At 42.4% G+C, this 15,332-nt stretch overlaps 1 pseudogene; it reads left to right on the plus strand.

The window, feature by feature from the left end:
* The first annotated feature begins 3,382 nt into the window (after window positions 1–3,382).
* LOC135479844 (cytosolic phospholipase A2-like) lies at window positions 3,383–13,473 on the plus strand (annotated as a pseudogene).
* The last annotated feature ends 1,859 nt before the right edge of the window (window positions 13,474–15,332 follow it).

The following is a 15,332-nucleotide window of genomic DNA, read 5'->3' on the forward strand; positions in this document are numbered from 1 at the left end:
TATTCACCCAGGAGTGGGCTTCCTGCTTGATGGCGAACGGGTCGAAGTGCCGAGGGGTTACTATAATGTTTGTACGCTGGACAAGGTAATCTTCCGCCCCCTTGGCGTTTCGCTGAAAATGAACGAAGCTACGGGCCGCCTAACCCTAAGCCTCCCTGGCAAATCCTTCCTAATGCTGCAAGAGCTGGCCCCCATATTGGGATTCACCGACGGGTTGATGCCCAGAAATGGCACTACGGAAGCTGATCAATGGCCCGACTTGGTTCCACACAAAGAAATATTTGTGCATCTGGACGAACTGAGCACCTCAGAAAACGTGAGGATCACGTCTGATACCAGTAGCGGTTCAACGTTACTTAGGGCCATCGCGGCGACCGGCGAAGGGATCAACTGCGGGAAGACGGCTTCCTTCCCTAACCCCCAGTTCAAAAATTTGCGTAGAGAATACGTGACAAAGCTGACGGTCTCGCTTTTAGATATAAGCGGCAAGCGTCTCGATACCAGTTACCTAAGCGCGGCCCTAGAAATCACGACATAATAATGGTTGACTCGACCGGTCCCAGTTCTACATGTCTGTCACTATCTGACCTGTCTGACACGACGGATTTTGAGCTCCCCGGGCAACCTGGTAAGATTTACGCCCTTCAGTTCGAAAATGGCTTCTACAGCCGAAAAAAGATTAACGTGGGGCGGCAAGAAGCTGTCGCTACGTTTGATTCCCTTCAAGACGTCTCGGCTGCAATCGGTGGGCGCAGGCCACCTTCAGAGGCGATAGAGCATCAAAAACTCTCCTTAGTCCGCCGTGATGACCGATTTGTCCTTGCCAGATCCCGCGAGCCCGATTGGCTTATCGATGTGCTCGTGACGCCGATGTCCGTCCAAACCACTAAATCCGAGGTCAAGAAGGTTTTCAACACCGGGCTCACATTCGTGTCGTATACGCCGAGCGACACCTGTCTTGTTGCTCTAGAAACAGCAGGGCACTTCACACTGGCCGCTGCGAAGAACGACGTACGCCTGAACGCGAATACAGATTTCCGAGCCGCGTTAGAAATAAACCAGGGGTCCATCATTATCATGGACCTAAAACTAGGGGTGGCCTCTGATCTCGCTACATTTCTGCTCCCAGGGCTGAAAATCAGATGGCCGTCCGAACACGATGGAAAGGAGCTCCGAATAATGGTAAAAACGCAACCGCAGCAGAAAGCGATCGCTAACAGCTCTCTCGATAATGTAAAGGTTACGATAGCCGACCGCATGGACGTAGGGACTCTGTATCTGGAGTCCGGCGTTCGGCTTCGCCGCCTTCGGGTCAGCACGTTTGAGGACGATTTAGATATAATTTATGCTTTGCCATAATTTATGCTTTGCCATAATTTATGCTTTGCCATAACAACAATTCGGTTTATAATGGGTCTGTATCCAACCATCGTGGACGATGAGGCAAACACTTCTGGCTCCGCAACAGATGTTACCCCAACCGCACCTCAACCGGACCTCAGGCGAGCCTTGTGCAAAAAATACCAGCGCGCAGTTGGCGCCCCCGAGGCTTTGGATTCAGCAATGCTCGCGGCCTCTTTCGGTTTGGGGGTGGCTGGCGTCGGGCTGCTGTCTACTGTATTTGCCGCCCCCGTGGTGCTGGCAATGGAGGCAACGGCGCTGGCGTGTGGTGTCATTAGCGCAGCTGGAAAATTAATTAATAAGCGGCTCCGCGCGAAGGCTAAGAAACACAACGACATCCGGCTGTTGGCTGACGCCAAGCTAAACAGTATTCACGCGCAGGTGTCCGCAGCAATGTCAGATGGCCTTATTTCAGATGTAGAGTTTAAACAGGTAGTGGCCGAGCTGCAGAGCTACGATGATCTGAAGGAGGGGATACGCTCGAAGTCTCACAAGGCATTCAACTCCGCACAACTCGACGAGAAGGTTAAAAAGCAGCTCATAGCTCAAGGTCGCGACCTGGCCCGCCAAGACATTAAAAAAGCTCTGTCCGACTGACGATAGACTGCACCGCCGTATTTTACACCTTCGGTGTTAATGAGCAACCTCCGCGCTACACTCCGTAAGTAATTGTGAAAATAAAAAAATATGTCCTAGCCGGGGATCGAACCCACGACCATAAAGAGCAAAACCCAAGCTGTGTCTCGAGAGCCCGGGGCTAAACCTTAAAGGTCGTTTTCGTGCGTTTGCGTTATCATTCGGTTTTTTCGGGCTCCCCCTTCTGCAACCACCCCACCTCCCCATTCTAATCTCCTCGAAATGCCCACCTTCGAGCTTTCATCATTGGAGAATTAGAGACGATCATTCGGCGAGGTGGCGGGTATTAGCACGGCTATATACCCAGAGACACAGGGCGGCCGGCTCCCTGGCCAAGGGAGCTATCCGGGCCGCCGAATGTGATGTGAAAAATTGGGGGTGTCTTTTCCGCTAAAATTGTTTTTTCGCTCAGAATCGACCCATAACAACGGCAATATGGGCGAAGAAGAGACGTAAACTCAGAATCTGATGTTAGTTTTGTCCTACGACCCATACATCAAACGCAATCAACGATTTATTAGCACAAGTATTGCACAACACCCGCGCGTATTCTGGGAACATGGCGCTTGTTACAACGGCCTCACTTCACAGGGTATTACGGCGCCAGCCTTGTAGGCTCTGACTCTTATATGCTCACATTACAGGAGACTGCCTTATAAAACACCCCAGTCTGTATTGTATATCTTTCAGCTTGGGGTATACGAAGTATCTGTGCTCCCTGTATGTAGACGGGCTGGGCTGTCTCTGACCCACATATATACATAGGCCTATACATGCATGTAGTTCACCGGTGTGTGTAATGTAAGTCAAAGCCTAACCTATTTTTAACTGCGGGAAGTCTGTATATGCACTAGGAAATATTGATGGCCGCTAAACGGGCAAACTCTTTTTGGAAAGCCCTTGTACGCCTTTGACAGTCCCTATTTGCAAGTTTGTGGTACCCACATGAGTGACAAAGGCCATACTCGTTTTTCACGCCGATTCCACACCGTTGGCATGGTTGTGTTCCACGGCTTTTTCTTAACCTGGCGAGGTGTACCTTGCAGTATTCCTTTATACATCGCCGCCCGCAGTGATCGAAAGAACCACACTTCAGCCACTTGCATGTATCCTTGCCCCACATTGCTTGAAGTATTCCTAAGTATACCTAATCTACAGCATCTCTCTAATACGAAAACATGGGGGCCCTGGTACGTGCCCCGGCCCGCGGGAAGCAATGTTTCGCGTACACAAATAATTGGGGTAATTGTGTATGTAGGCCGGGCGCGTTTCGTGTACACAAATAATTGGGGTAATTGTGCATGTAGGCCGGGAGAGCGCCAGGGGGGGTCCGGCCAAGGAGAGCATGGTGGTGGCGCTCTTGCCCCCCGGGGAGCGCGCCAGGGGGTCCGGCAAGGAGATCATGGTGGGGGCGCTCTTGCCCCCCGGGGAGCGCGCCAGGGGGGGTCCGGCCAAGGAGAGCATGGTGGGGGGCGCTCACGTGCCCCACGCCTCCCCCACTGGCTGGTGCATTCGCCCCTCCTGCTGCTTGTTCCGAAACGTGTGCGTTTGAATGAAGCTTTAAGTAAAAGAGACTATACCGGGTCAAGGCAAGAGTTTTGTTGTCATTTTAGAATAGCCCAAATAATTACCTTCACAAAGTACCAGCCTGGTCTATTCGCGGTTTACATAAAAAAATCGGTAATAATACCCTAAAATTTATAAAGTATGTAGCGTTATAACTTTTTCAAACCTTAGAAGCATGTTAACACGATACAAAGTACAGATACGAGTCTATAATTTACTGAGAGGCAGTGATTTGAGCCATATAAATACTGTTATTGTTAAATGCAGATAATTTGATTTGATTTTTGTCCAAAATCTCTGGCATACTCTCTTTAATTTAATTATTTTAATGTTTAATATTGTCATAGGTTTCTTCGGTTTAATTGAAAGATATTTTTCCCCATATTAAATTGTCAGGTTATTATCGACATTGTACTCGCATCCGAAGTGGCCAAAGTTGTCTCTGAAAGAATTTCAGGTAGAGCTAAAACAGAACATTGACGCGAAAACTTGATGGGAATGCAGCAAGTGAGTCGGTACATCAGCGCCATGATGGAAAAATGGCACAACGGCCAGCCAATCAGCTTCACGGATTTCTTTGGAAACACTAATTAAAAAGATGTAAGTAAAAGGGAGGCAATTGATGTTGGATTGGGTGGTCTGATATGTAAAACCAGATTTGTTTAATGTTACAGGCATGATTACAATTTTGAAAACGGTTGTTTGAATGTATATTTTGACTGGGTTTATTGATGATACTAACAAAGTGGTCACCTCAGAAAGATTCTTCATGTTTTTGCTCTCTAATTCGTTACGTTTTTCTGTCTATCCTGTGTTAAACATCAATTCTGTACAAGATTTTGTAAAGTTGGTTAAACTTTACAAAATAAGACTCTTACTAGGCATGTACCTGGTACCAGAGGGAAGGAATTGTGATATGCCTATAGCGTCAATATCACTGACCCCGATGTATTCTTTGGTCTTTCAGAGAAAAGATTGTACACTGACAGATCAACAGATAAAAATTGTGGACGGTAACATCCCAATGCCTCTGTATACGTGTGTACACGTGAAGAAGAATGTTTCTGCCAGAGCTTTTCAAGGTAAGACAAAAAAGGGTGCAGCCTCATCACCACCTGTCCTCTCGCCCAGAATTTCAAACTTTCATCAGTAAATCTCATACCTGACCAAAACTTAGACAATTTCCATCATTTTGATACCAAGCATGCACCTGTACACCAACAACGGAAGGCTGGAAGCAAGAAAAGACTTCACACCCTAAAATACACAGAATTACATTCGTTCCTCCCGAAAAACGGAAGTTCTAATGGGGGCCTGTGTCCATCTTGATCATGCAACATAAGGTGACAGACCAAGATTTAGGTTTGAATGAATGAATGAATGAATGAATGCTAGGGATTTAACCATGTCTTAAGAATTTTCGACCTTACGACGGCGAGGTGTCATTTGGTCTTTTAATACTGTGTCTTCTTGCGGCAAGGCGAGTCCATGACGCCAAAGTGCTGTTGCCACTGAAGTGTCATGTCGAAGACACCAGACATGACATCTCACCTAGTCACATTGTACGGGTACCGGGGCAACCATTTCTTTTCCCTTGCTGAGTGCTGAGCGCCAAGTGAGACAGCAAGCAGTACCATTTTTAAAGTCTTTGGTATGACCCGACACGGGATTGATCCCGGATCTCCCGACTTCGGGCAGGAAGCACTAATCATTAGGCCACCGAAGCGGTCTATTGTATCTGATGTCATGCCTTCTCTGAGGAAGCACTAAAACTATATCGGCCATTAGAGTGACCCGATACAAGAAGACGCTTAACAAGTTTTATGGAAGCAGCCCTCATCGCCAGTTATTTCAATAGGGCTATTTTGTTGACTACGTTACAATACCATGACATGTTACTTTGCAGAATGGATTGAGTTCAGTCCTTTTGAGATAGGAATGGCGAAGTTTGAAGAGCGAGTATTTCTGTAGTAAGTTCTTCATGGGCAAGTTGGCGAAGAAGTACGACGAACCCCCACTTCACTTTTTACAAGGTCAGTCCTAGGGTTTTGTTTTCAAAATCTGAAGTTATTCTGGAGTGTATTTTAACCTTGTAAAAATGTTGCAATGCGAGAGGTTCTGATGCCGTTTTTCCCCGTGGGGTGGGGCAAAGCGAGTCTGTTTGGACAACTTTCAGCAGGTATTTGATGTCATTATTTCTTCTCTCTACACTAAAACAAGAATAATTCTGTTAAATTAAACAGAAAGTCTGTTGTCTGAGTGATTCGAGAATATATTCTGTCTGTCATTTCAACTGTTTATTCTGCTAAATATAAACACACACACTACTATTGCAAAACACATCTATTACTTCAACATACAGATTCTATTAGATTAACAAGATATTATGTTGAAAATGACACATTATTATGTTATAATAACAGACTTCATCGTAGCATCACTCAGACAACAGACCTTCTGTTAAAATTAATAGATTAATTTTTGAGCGTATATTTATGGTATTTAAAGTATGGCAAGATTTGATTACAGTATGGTAGGGTCTGAAAAGAGAGCACAGTATCACAAAGTCATGTTTCTGTGCTTCTGGGGTAAATATGTAACACCGGATATATATATATATATATATATATATATATATATATATATATATATATATATATATATATACACAACAGAGAGTTAGCGGAAACGGACTACCAAATTTAATAATATATTCAACGTATGTGTATATTTAAGAAAAAGACAAATGTACAGATGGGGGCACTACAACACTGCCTTACATCCACCCCGTCTGAAATGAATGTCGTCCCGACATTACAGTTCTATTAGACAAATACAGAAAATAGGTCACTAGATTACAATGGCTGATACCACGTGATCGCAAAGATGGGTAGAATTATTTTCTTTAAAACTATTATACTTGGATACCTTGCAGAACTGTAAACATGTTGGCCAAACGAGTTACAAATGTTCCTTCAAATAGTTACACATCATAAAGCGATCAACAATTACATACAATAAGACAGTATACAGGTCTGCATCACTATTGTCTATTCTAAGTGTAACCAAAACACATGTTACCACTTCAGTTCCGCGTGTTGCAGACTTTAACCCGTTCTACTCCTATAGTAGCAGACATTCTGTATATTGTGATAGAACACAGTAGTTCAGACTACATATTGGGTATATTACACCTCATATTATGAAATGATATTGACAAATAGCAAAAATTAATACAGGAAACAGGTAAACGTTTGCAAACTCTCGCACACAAATGCATGGATCACTACAAGGCACATCCACCCCTTTAAGGAGATCAATTTAATACTCTTTTTTGTGGCATCTACACCATATGGGAGACGTGCAGGAGTCTTCCGAATCCTGTGAGAGTGACATAGTGGAGGTTCTGCATCTGTAGTCGTTGCGGTATCCTCCGAGATTGTTGGCTGAAAATCAGGATTAGAGTCATCTTCGCACTGATTCCACTGTGCGAGAGCCCCTGGCCGAAACGGTGGTACTAAGGGGTTCAGCTCAGTCATCGGATATGTGCGAAAGAAATATTCCTCTTCATCCAACGAGTCTGATGAATAATCCTGGTCTGTGCGCTGCACATGCGGCTCACGGTGTTTCTGTCGATTTGGTTTAGGCTTGCTGGGGACTGGAACAGAAACAGGTAAGTAATCTTTTCAGCACCTGAGTGACCCATTTCTTCATGCAGTTCCTTGTATATAAGGGGCTTATACTTTGCATGAAGTACCAACTATTTGTGGATGTTGCCTTAGGGGACTCACATGTGAGTCTATTCAGCAGATCATGATCATCCACTTTAAGACGTTATTCTTCCCTGAGCAAGCACTTCACTCCATGTGAAATGTCATTGCCGGACTTAACCTTGGGTGATCCCTTTAGTTTCAGGTAAGTTCCTATGTCTGGGTCGTTTTGCTGAGCGTTTCTGATGCTTTCCTTTGTCTTGGCACACAAGGTATTCACTGAGTTGCGAACCAAACCCAGTTTATCCGTGTTCACCACTTGCGGATCATTGGTGATGGCACTGATCCATGGAGCCAGTTCATGGGACTGAGCTCGAACAGCTTTGACAACTGCACTTATCGTATCAGGAGACATCTCTTCTGAGCAGGAGCAGATGAATTCGTCAATGTCAGTTAGCATCCTAGACAATCCATCGGCGTCCCCATTTGACTTTCCTGGACGATATCGCACCACAAAGCTGTAATCAGTAAGTCCAGAAACCCATCGTTGTCAAGTTGCATGTGATTTGGCTCACGTTAACGTATAGGTCAAAGGATTATTATCGCTGTATACAGTTGTGTGACAAGTATAGTACAGGTAATCCCTAAAGTCATCGCCCAATTTAATGCCAGAAACTCGAGTTTACCCGAGTGTAGATGGTGTCGTTGCTCAGATGGGCTCAATGTTCTTTATCCATAGCCTATGGCACGTAGATTACCTCTTCCTTGGTACTGGTAAAGTACAGCTCCTAATCCTTCTGATGATGCATCTGTATGCAGAATGAAGGGTTTTCCAAAGTCTGGGTACGCCATTACCGTTTCCTTCGAAAAGGCATCTACCAGTTCTTCCAGAACCTGTTGATGACAGTCAGTCCAAATTACTGAGCTATTTGAAGGGGCTTATCCAGATGATCGCCGATTCACTTTAGTTCGAACCCTTCGCTTAGTCACACTGGATGTTTCTGCCGATACTTTAGCATTTAACAGATCCGACTCCTCATTAAGCATCCCCATGACTTGACGTTTCTGTTCTGCGGAGATCCGCATTTTTTCATTTCGTGACGATTAGCGTCGCTCTGCAGTCCTGTCAAAACTGCCCTTTGAAACATTTGTTGAACTAATGTACTGTCATAGCTAACAGCCATCTCCCCCTGAGAAGCAAACAATATCTTCTGTCGTAAGTCCATCATCCTAATTAAGAATGCTTGTGGGTCTTCCTTACTTCCCTGAGCTCAGGCACACAGCTGTTGATAAAGTTCAGTTGAACTCTTCTGTCTGTAGTGCGCACGACGAACTCTTCGCAGAGCTGATAAAGTCAAATGAGTCCTTCCTTCTAGGTAGCTTCTGAGCCCAAGCCCTGGGACAATTGCTCGGAGTACAGCCTGAACGACTTCAGCTTCACTGTGGCCTTGTGCACATCCTTGTTCAATTTGTCTTATTAGACTGGTGAAACTCAGTCGGCCTTGTTGTGTTGGTTCATCAATCTGACCTCCAAGCTTAAACTCACGCTTCCATATAGGTGTCACTATAGGTGCATCAGGCCTTGAAGGAATGATTTGCTTTTCTGGTTCATTAGGATCGGATTTGCCTGTCTTACTTTGTTTCTTACCAACCGATTCGAAATAAGACTGTGCTGTTAAAAGACTTGCCATTCCTCCATCCTCCTTCGTAGCTTCAGCAACCATGTATTTGTTAAGCAGCTGTACTAAAGAAGGCTTTCCTAATTCCGCCGCATACTTATCAGAAACTGTCAGTTTTTGCAACAGTCCAATAAGCTCATCTGCTGACAAAGTATAAAGCTTTTGTCTCACTGCATACTCCAACTCTAGGTCAGCCATTTTTCCTTAAGATGAAACTATTACAAATCTATCGTACTTACAGATGTCCTAAAACAGCTAATAAATTGTATGACATATAATGCATCCAATTCAAAAGACTGAAATCCTATGCGCTGCACTGTTTCTTACACAGTTTCTTACACAGTTTCTTACACAGTTTCTTAACATGTAAACGAAATATCATGTCAAACAAATACTATGTCAACCAACAACAGTCTCAACACTCAGTAAGCATAGTAGTGCTGCAACCAACCTGCATGCCGCCTAAGAGTCCTTCCACTGTAGGTCTGATTTACTCAATGTGTATTGCAATGTCACAATGGTAATAACAATCTTCCAAAGTTTTTATAGGAATATCCTCTGATGCACATAAAAGCTGTCTAGCTGCACACAGGTACATGTACACCATATGCACATTATCTGATGTCATTACGTCTCTTCAACTGATTTACCAGTCATACGTCTGTTCTGCCCCACCCTACGTATTGTCCTCTGTACTCATTTCGTCAATGTGCGTAATAGCTCAGTTGACTGTTTATCGCTGTACTCAGACAGACATCACTGCAGTTATTCATTCCCAAATCCCGGACAGGCACCTAAATGTAACACCGGATATATATATAAGAGAACGAGGCAGCTCATACACAAGCCACTGGATGTACAAGGCATCATATATGGAAAATGTACAGATGGGGGCACTACAACATGGCCTTACAAATACATTTCTGGATGGTATTTCCCCAGAGGAAAATTTAGAGACTAGGATCTTTGAAACACCGTGTTGCTCATTATGCCAGTTGGATTCTTACTATGTAGCGTTTTAAATATTGTCTGCCTTTCTTCATTGGCACTAAAATTCACCGAAACCTCACAATAAAATGTCTTGCCCAGTTTCCCAGACAAATCTGGAGTTGGCTATTGTCATGATCAAACAACAAACTTATTCACTTCATTACCTCATTTGGATTTCTACACCATTATACTGGCCGTCGTCGCATATGCAGAATATTATTGGGTATTGCGTAGAACACCAATCAAATAAAATAAATATATCTTTTCTGTAAACTACGTAACAGCATATTTTCCATCTTTTGTCGCAGGTATTTGGGGCAGTGCTTTCTGCATCATGTTTAATCGACTATTTGATGACAACCGAAACATGTACCCCGTGGAAATGGTCAGACGGGAAATGAGTAAATCCCTGAGCAATGTGCACACCACTTGCCAGGCCTTGAAAACCACTATATTATATTTTTAACTTAAATAAAGAGATAATGAAACAAATATTCCTAACCGTCAGTAGAAGTCATACAGAAGTTTTTGGTACCAAATTGCTGAAATTACTGAAAAGATGATTTCGTCTTGTGATTAGTGGTATTATCCCGTGCAATCTTTATGACAGGAAAGAATTTACGATTATTCCTATTTTGATAAATTTCTAAAAAAAATAAAGACTAAACTCTAAAAGTACATATCGTAATATTGTAATTAAAAAAGAATCCGTGGTGAGTGACGGAAGCGAAGATTAAGACGATGATGACGACGATGATTTTGATAATCACGATAACTCTCATCATGATCATTGTGAAGAACAAGGATCGGAAAAAACGGTCGCGGACAAAGGATTCTGGATGAACTGGTTTAAGAGCCTAGTAGACAGGTAATATAATGTATTCTCTTTGCAATTTACTCCTCTAATTTAGTCACACAGCAAATACTGCCACTATCCAAGCCCTTCAAAAATTCACTGCACTTCTCTTCATCTTTTAGCGCGACTCATGAAGAATATTGGTTTGCTTGCTTGGACAAACAGATGCGACAATATAGCTTTACGGCAAGGATTTTTTGTTTCAATTATCTGGCGAGGTGCAATGGCTTAAACCCTTTGATTTCAATGTTACTGTCTCTTTCAAAAACGAAAGTTTACTACACACACTTTATAAAGCCTGTTTATGTGTCAACGAAACTTCAGTGATATTTGTAATGGTCGAAATGTGTCATTCTTTAGTCGTCTTAAAAATAGTAAAAAAAACCCAGTATAATGTTTTCCCAAAACCAATATTTCTTGCATAACAAATCAAAAAAGATGATTTTTCTTACGCTTGACCACAAGCGTATAGTGACGTCATATTTCTCGTGAAAAGTTCAGAAGTATTACTTGTTTATTTCAGTTGAATTTGAAAATAAAAATGTGGAAGTCAAAAAATTTGTTGTTTAAGTGTGAACCGATTTCTAAAATCAAAATCTCATGAATATCGTTTTCCGTTTTCAGCAAGAGATTTCAGCTTCTGAGCATGCGCACTGGCCGCGTGATACACAACTCCCGGAGAGGGATCGCCTTACTACCTAAAGGAGAAGAACATAAGTCCCCCGAAAGAAAAATTTTTGTGAAAAGACATTAATAAATCCAGTAATTAAGGGGGGTGTTTCTAGTTCAGTCATTAAATTAACGCAACGTATAAAAGAATGACAGGGCAAGTTCGAAACGATGCTATATTCTGAGTACGGCGTAAAGCACCAATCAAAAAAAAAAAAAATCGAAACGATGCTTAAAAAGACAAAAGTGTTGCATTTGGTATTTAGCCCAGTCCTTTATTTCACAGGTGTTCTTTCCCCAATTCGAAACTTATTCGAAACAGTTGATAAAGCTAAAGAAAAGAGCATTAAAATAACTTCTGGTGCAATATATATCATTTGATCCGGAAAGAGCTGGATTTGAACTGTTGACCTAGTTACCTGCATGCTTAATACAATTGTACTGCGCCAGACTTCTTTGTTAAGCTTGGCCGGCCCTCCCAGCATTATTTGACAGTATATAGGTCAGAGGCGTGGAAATAGTATTTACATAAAATAAGCCAAAAAATTTAATAATTTTTACAGACGATTCAGACGAAGGAATCAGAGTGTATTCCACCCACGTGAAGAAACAATTCGTCGTGAACGCAGGGTTAACTTTCAACTCCCCGTACCCTTTCGTGCTGAGGCAAGCCCGGGGGATAGACCTCATCCTGTCGTTTGACTTCAGTGGTAGACTTGGTGATGACAGCGAGCCGTTCAAGGTAAATTAATTCCTGATGAATAACCAATCAGCTATCTGGTACCAATTTTACAACAGCCATTTATGACCTTAGGTTGAATTAAAAACTTAGTCAACGATTTTTGGGGGCCCGACACACGTGTGTTGAAATGGTCAAATTTTAATTTCTAAGACCAAACATAAGATCTAAAATCGTATTTTAAATTTGACTTAGCTCCGGGCAATGTTATATGTACATCATTACTTGCCAGCATTCCCTGTTTACTCTGAACTATTCGGATTATTTTAATAACTGCTTTCATTAGATCGGTATCATCGTGTTTTCCATGGTTTCGAGGTTGTAAAACAAATTTGCCTTGCTAAACGAATGTGCTGGTGATTTTTTTCCAGGAAATAAGACTGGCTGAAAAGTGGGCTAAACAACACGGTCTTCGTTTCCAACCCATCGACACGAGTGTGTTTGAGAAAGAAGGGATGAAAGAGTTGTACATCTTCCGTGATCCCAACGACCCTAAATGTTCCATAATCTTTCATTTTGTCCTCGTGTTCTCTAATTTCGGAAGTATAAGAAGCCAGGTGAGTTGCAAGTATTTCAAGGCGCAGGGTCAAAACCGGCCGTGGTCAGGGAACATTCCTGCGCTGTCACTGCTTGTGGTGCCTTGGTGACAGTAAGCGATCTACAACGCTCGCGGGAACATTGATGAAGTCTAAAATTTGTTGGAGAACACGTATCCGCCACTAGTGTGGTGTGCATATCTCTACGTCACATGTTTGAAAGTTAGTCATTAACTTACTTACGGTCGGAGATTTACGGCGGGCAGTTCTGTTTGCTCCAGCAACAATATCGACAAAATAAATCAATACAGCCAGGCTGGAACACACTACCCACTGCTATACATGCACTCTTATATGTACATATATATTCCACGATTTGGGGTGCTAGACAATTTTGATCATTTTGAGAGGCCCCTTTTAATCAGAGAAGTTATTATTTCGTATTTTTCAGATGCCATAATAATTTTTTGCCCTAAACGTTTTCTCTTTCGTCATCAGGTATTGCAAGGGAGAATACTTGCGATAAGAATTCGCGGTGTTCGCCATCTTTGATGATCCTGAGGCTCCTTATTCCACGTTTAACTTCACCTACACTCACAAGGCGATTGATCGGTCATCTCAGCTGATGGAATTCAGTACATTCAACCGCCTGAAGGAGATCAAAGAGGCGGTCCAGAGGAAAAGAAAATAATTCATTTTAATGAGATTAGAAACCAATGTAAATTGTGTACGTAGAACATTAAAGGATAGGATTTATGCTATTTTAGACGTTGCCAGCATACTGTTTGTTGAGAGCGGACAACACCGGACTCTCCTCTGATCTCGCGGGTTTGATGGTAATAAGCGGTCGAAAGCGAACATAGGGAGGGCCGTTATAATGTAGTCTTCCATGAAGTTTATTGAAGGTCTCTTGACTTCCATCTGTATGACATACTCGTGTCCAAGAACCTGCTGTGTGTGAGAAAATATTATATATATTTACGTATATATGTTTATTTGGAATTGCCTCATTACAATGGTCATCAAAGTTATATATGTTTGAACACGGCGTGAACACCTATTGTACAATCATATCATTACATAACAGAAATCACAAGTAATGCATAATTTTAACATTCCGTGAGTATTCCCCCATAATGTTTATTTTAATAAATATCATAACGCGAGGCAATATTTTTGTCGTGTTTAAATGTTTCAGTAGAATTAGATGACATTATCAGTACTATTTTAGAGTTAGAGCCTCAATAATTTTTTTACATACCTGTACTTTTTTGGTTTGTACTGTCATAAACTGATCAAGATTTACAGTTCGTTTGACTTCGCTTTCGTCTTCATTGTTTTCAAGACAATTCGTTATTCGTTTCAGAAAACGACAATCTCTCTCACCAATACTGTATGCTAAATAACCGCAAGGCTGGTGAACTGGAGAATCTGCCATCCGGAAGTTAATCCTAAAGTGAAAATTGTCTCTTTACATATGATATGGCCATTTGGTAGTGTATAGCCGCAATTTTAAAATAGACGAAGGGTGCATTGAGCAGGAACTGCAAGATAACAAACAAGACAAGCCCTGGTATTTTCACTTTCACTTACAAAATCAGAAGTCATGATTTTTACATGAAAACGGGTTGTACCGGAATTAAATTTGAATGACATTCTGTTAAAGTTTTTGCGTGGTTATTCGCAGATGTTTACTGATGCAATACGCTGTCCGGGTTCTCGAAGGGTACCCGAATTGAGATACTCATAGCATTTTAGGTTGTCTAATAATTTATCTGTATTTAGTTGTATTTCGCCCGCTTAAAGATTGGCTTTTAATGGTGTTCTTCGATGAATTAAGAACTTTGTGTAGCAGAGGGAGTCACCAATTTTATGTTAAGTTCTCTAACTGATATGCAATTTGTTTTCAAGTGTATTTGAAAAGTGTGTACTGCCTCGTTTGGCGTTCAGAGAGGTTAGTATATTGTGACTAGGTGGGGTGTCATGCCTGAAGTATTCGGCATGATACTTCAGTGGCGGTAGCAGATTGCGGCATGGACTCGAGCTGCCACAAGATATCGTACACGCACACACACACCTGATGACTTTGCGGCATGGACTCGAGCTGCCACAAGACATCGTACACGCACACACACACCTGATGACTTTGCGGCATGGACTCGAGCTGCCACAAGATATCGTACACACACAAACACACCTGATGACTCCTCGTCGTCATATGTCTAACACGTCGTCACACACACACACACACACACGCACACGCACACGCACACGCACACGCACACACACACGCACACACATACATACATACCAGTTCCAGAAAATCAACATACCGACCGTTTGGCTAAAGATTCATCGTTACTCTCTGATGTGCTTGTTCATGTTCAACTTCAGACTTTGTATCGTGCACTAAAATCTTCTTTGCTTCTTTATGGCAGGAGGGGTTGGATGCAGCAAATGACTGTCGATTTTGCTATGATTTTCAATCGTCTGTCTGTAACGGTTTTATTTTAGTAAGAGGTCGCAAGGCTGACGTGTTGATTTTATTAG

The sequence above is a fragment of the Liolophura sinensis genome, chromosome 12, assembly GCF_032854445.1.
Source record: "Liolophura sinensis isolate JHLJ2023 chromosome 12, CUHK_Ljap_v2, whole genome shotgun sequence".
Classification (NCBI taxonomy): Eukaryota; Metazoa; Mollusca; class Polyplacophora; order Chitonida; family Chitonidae; genus Liolophura; species Liolophura sinensis.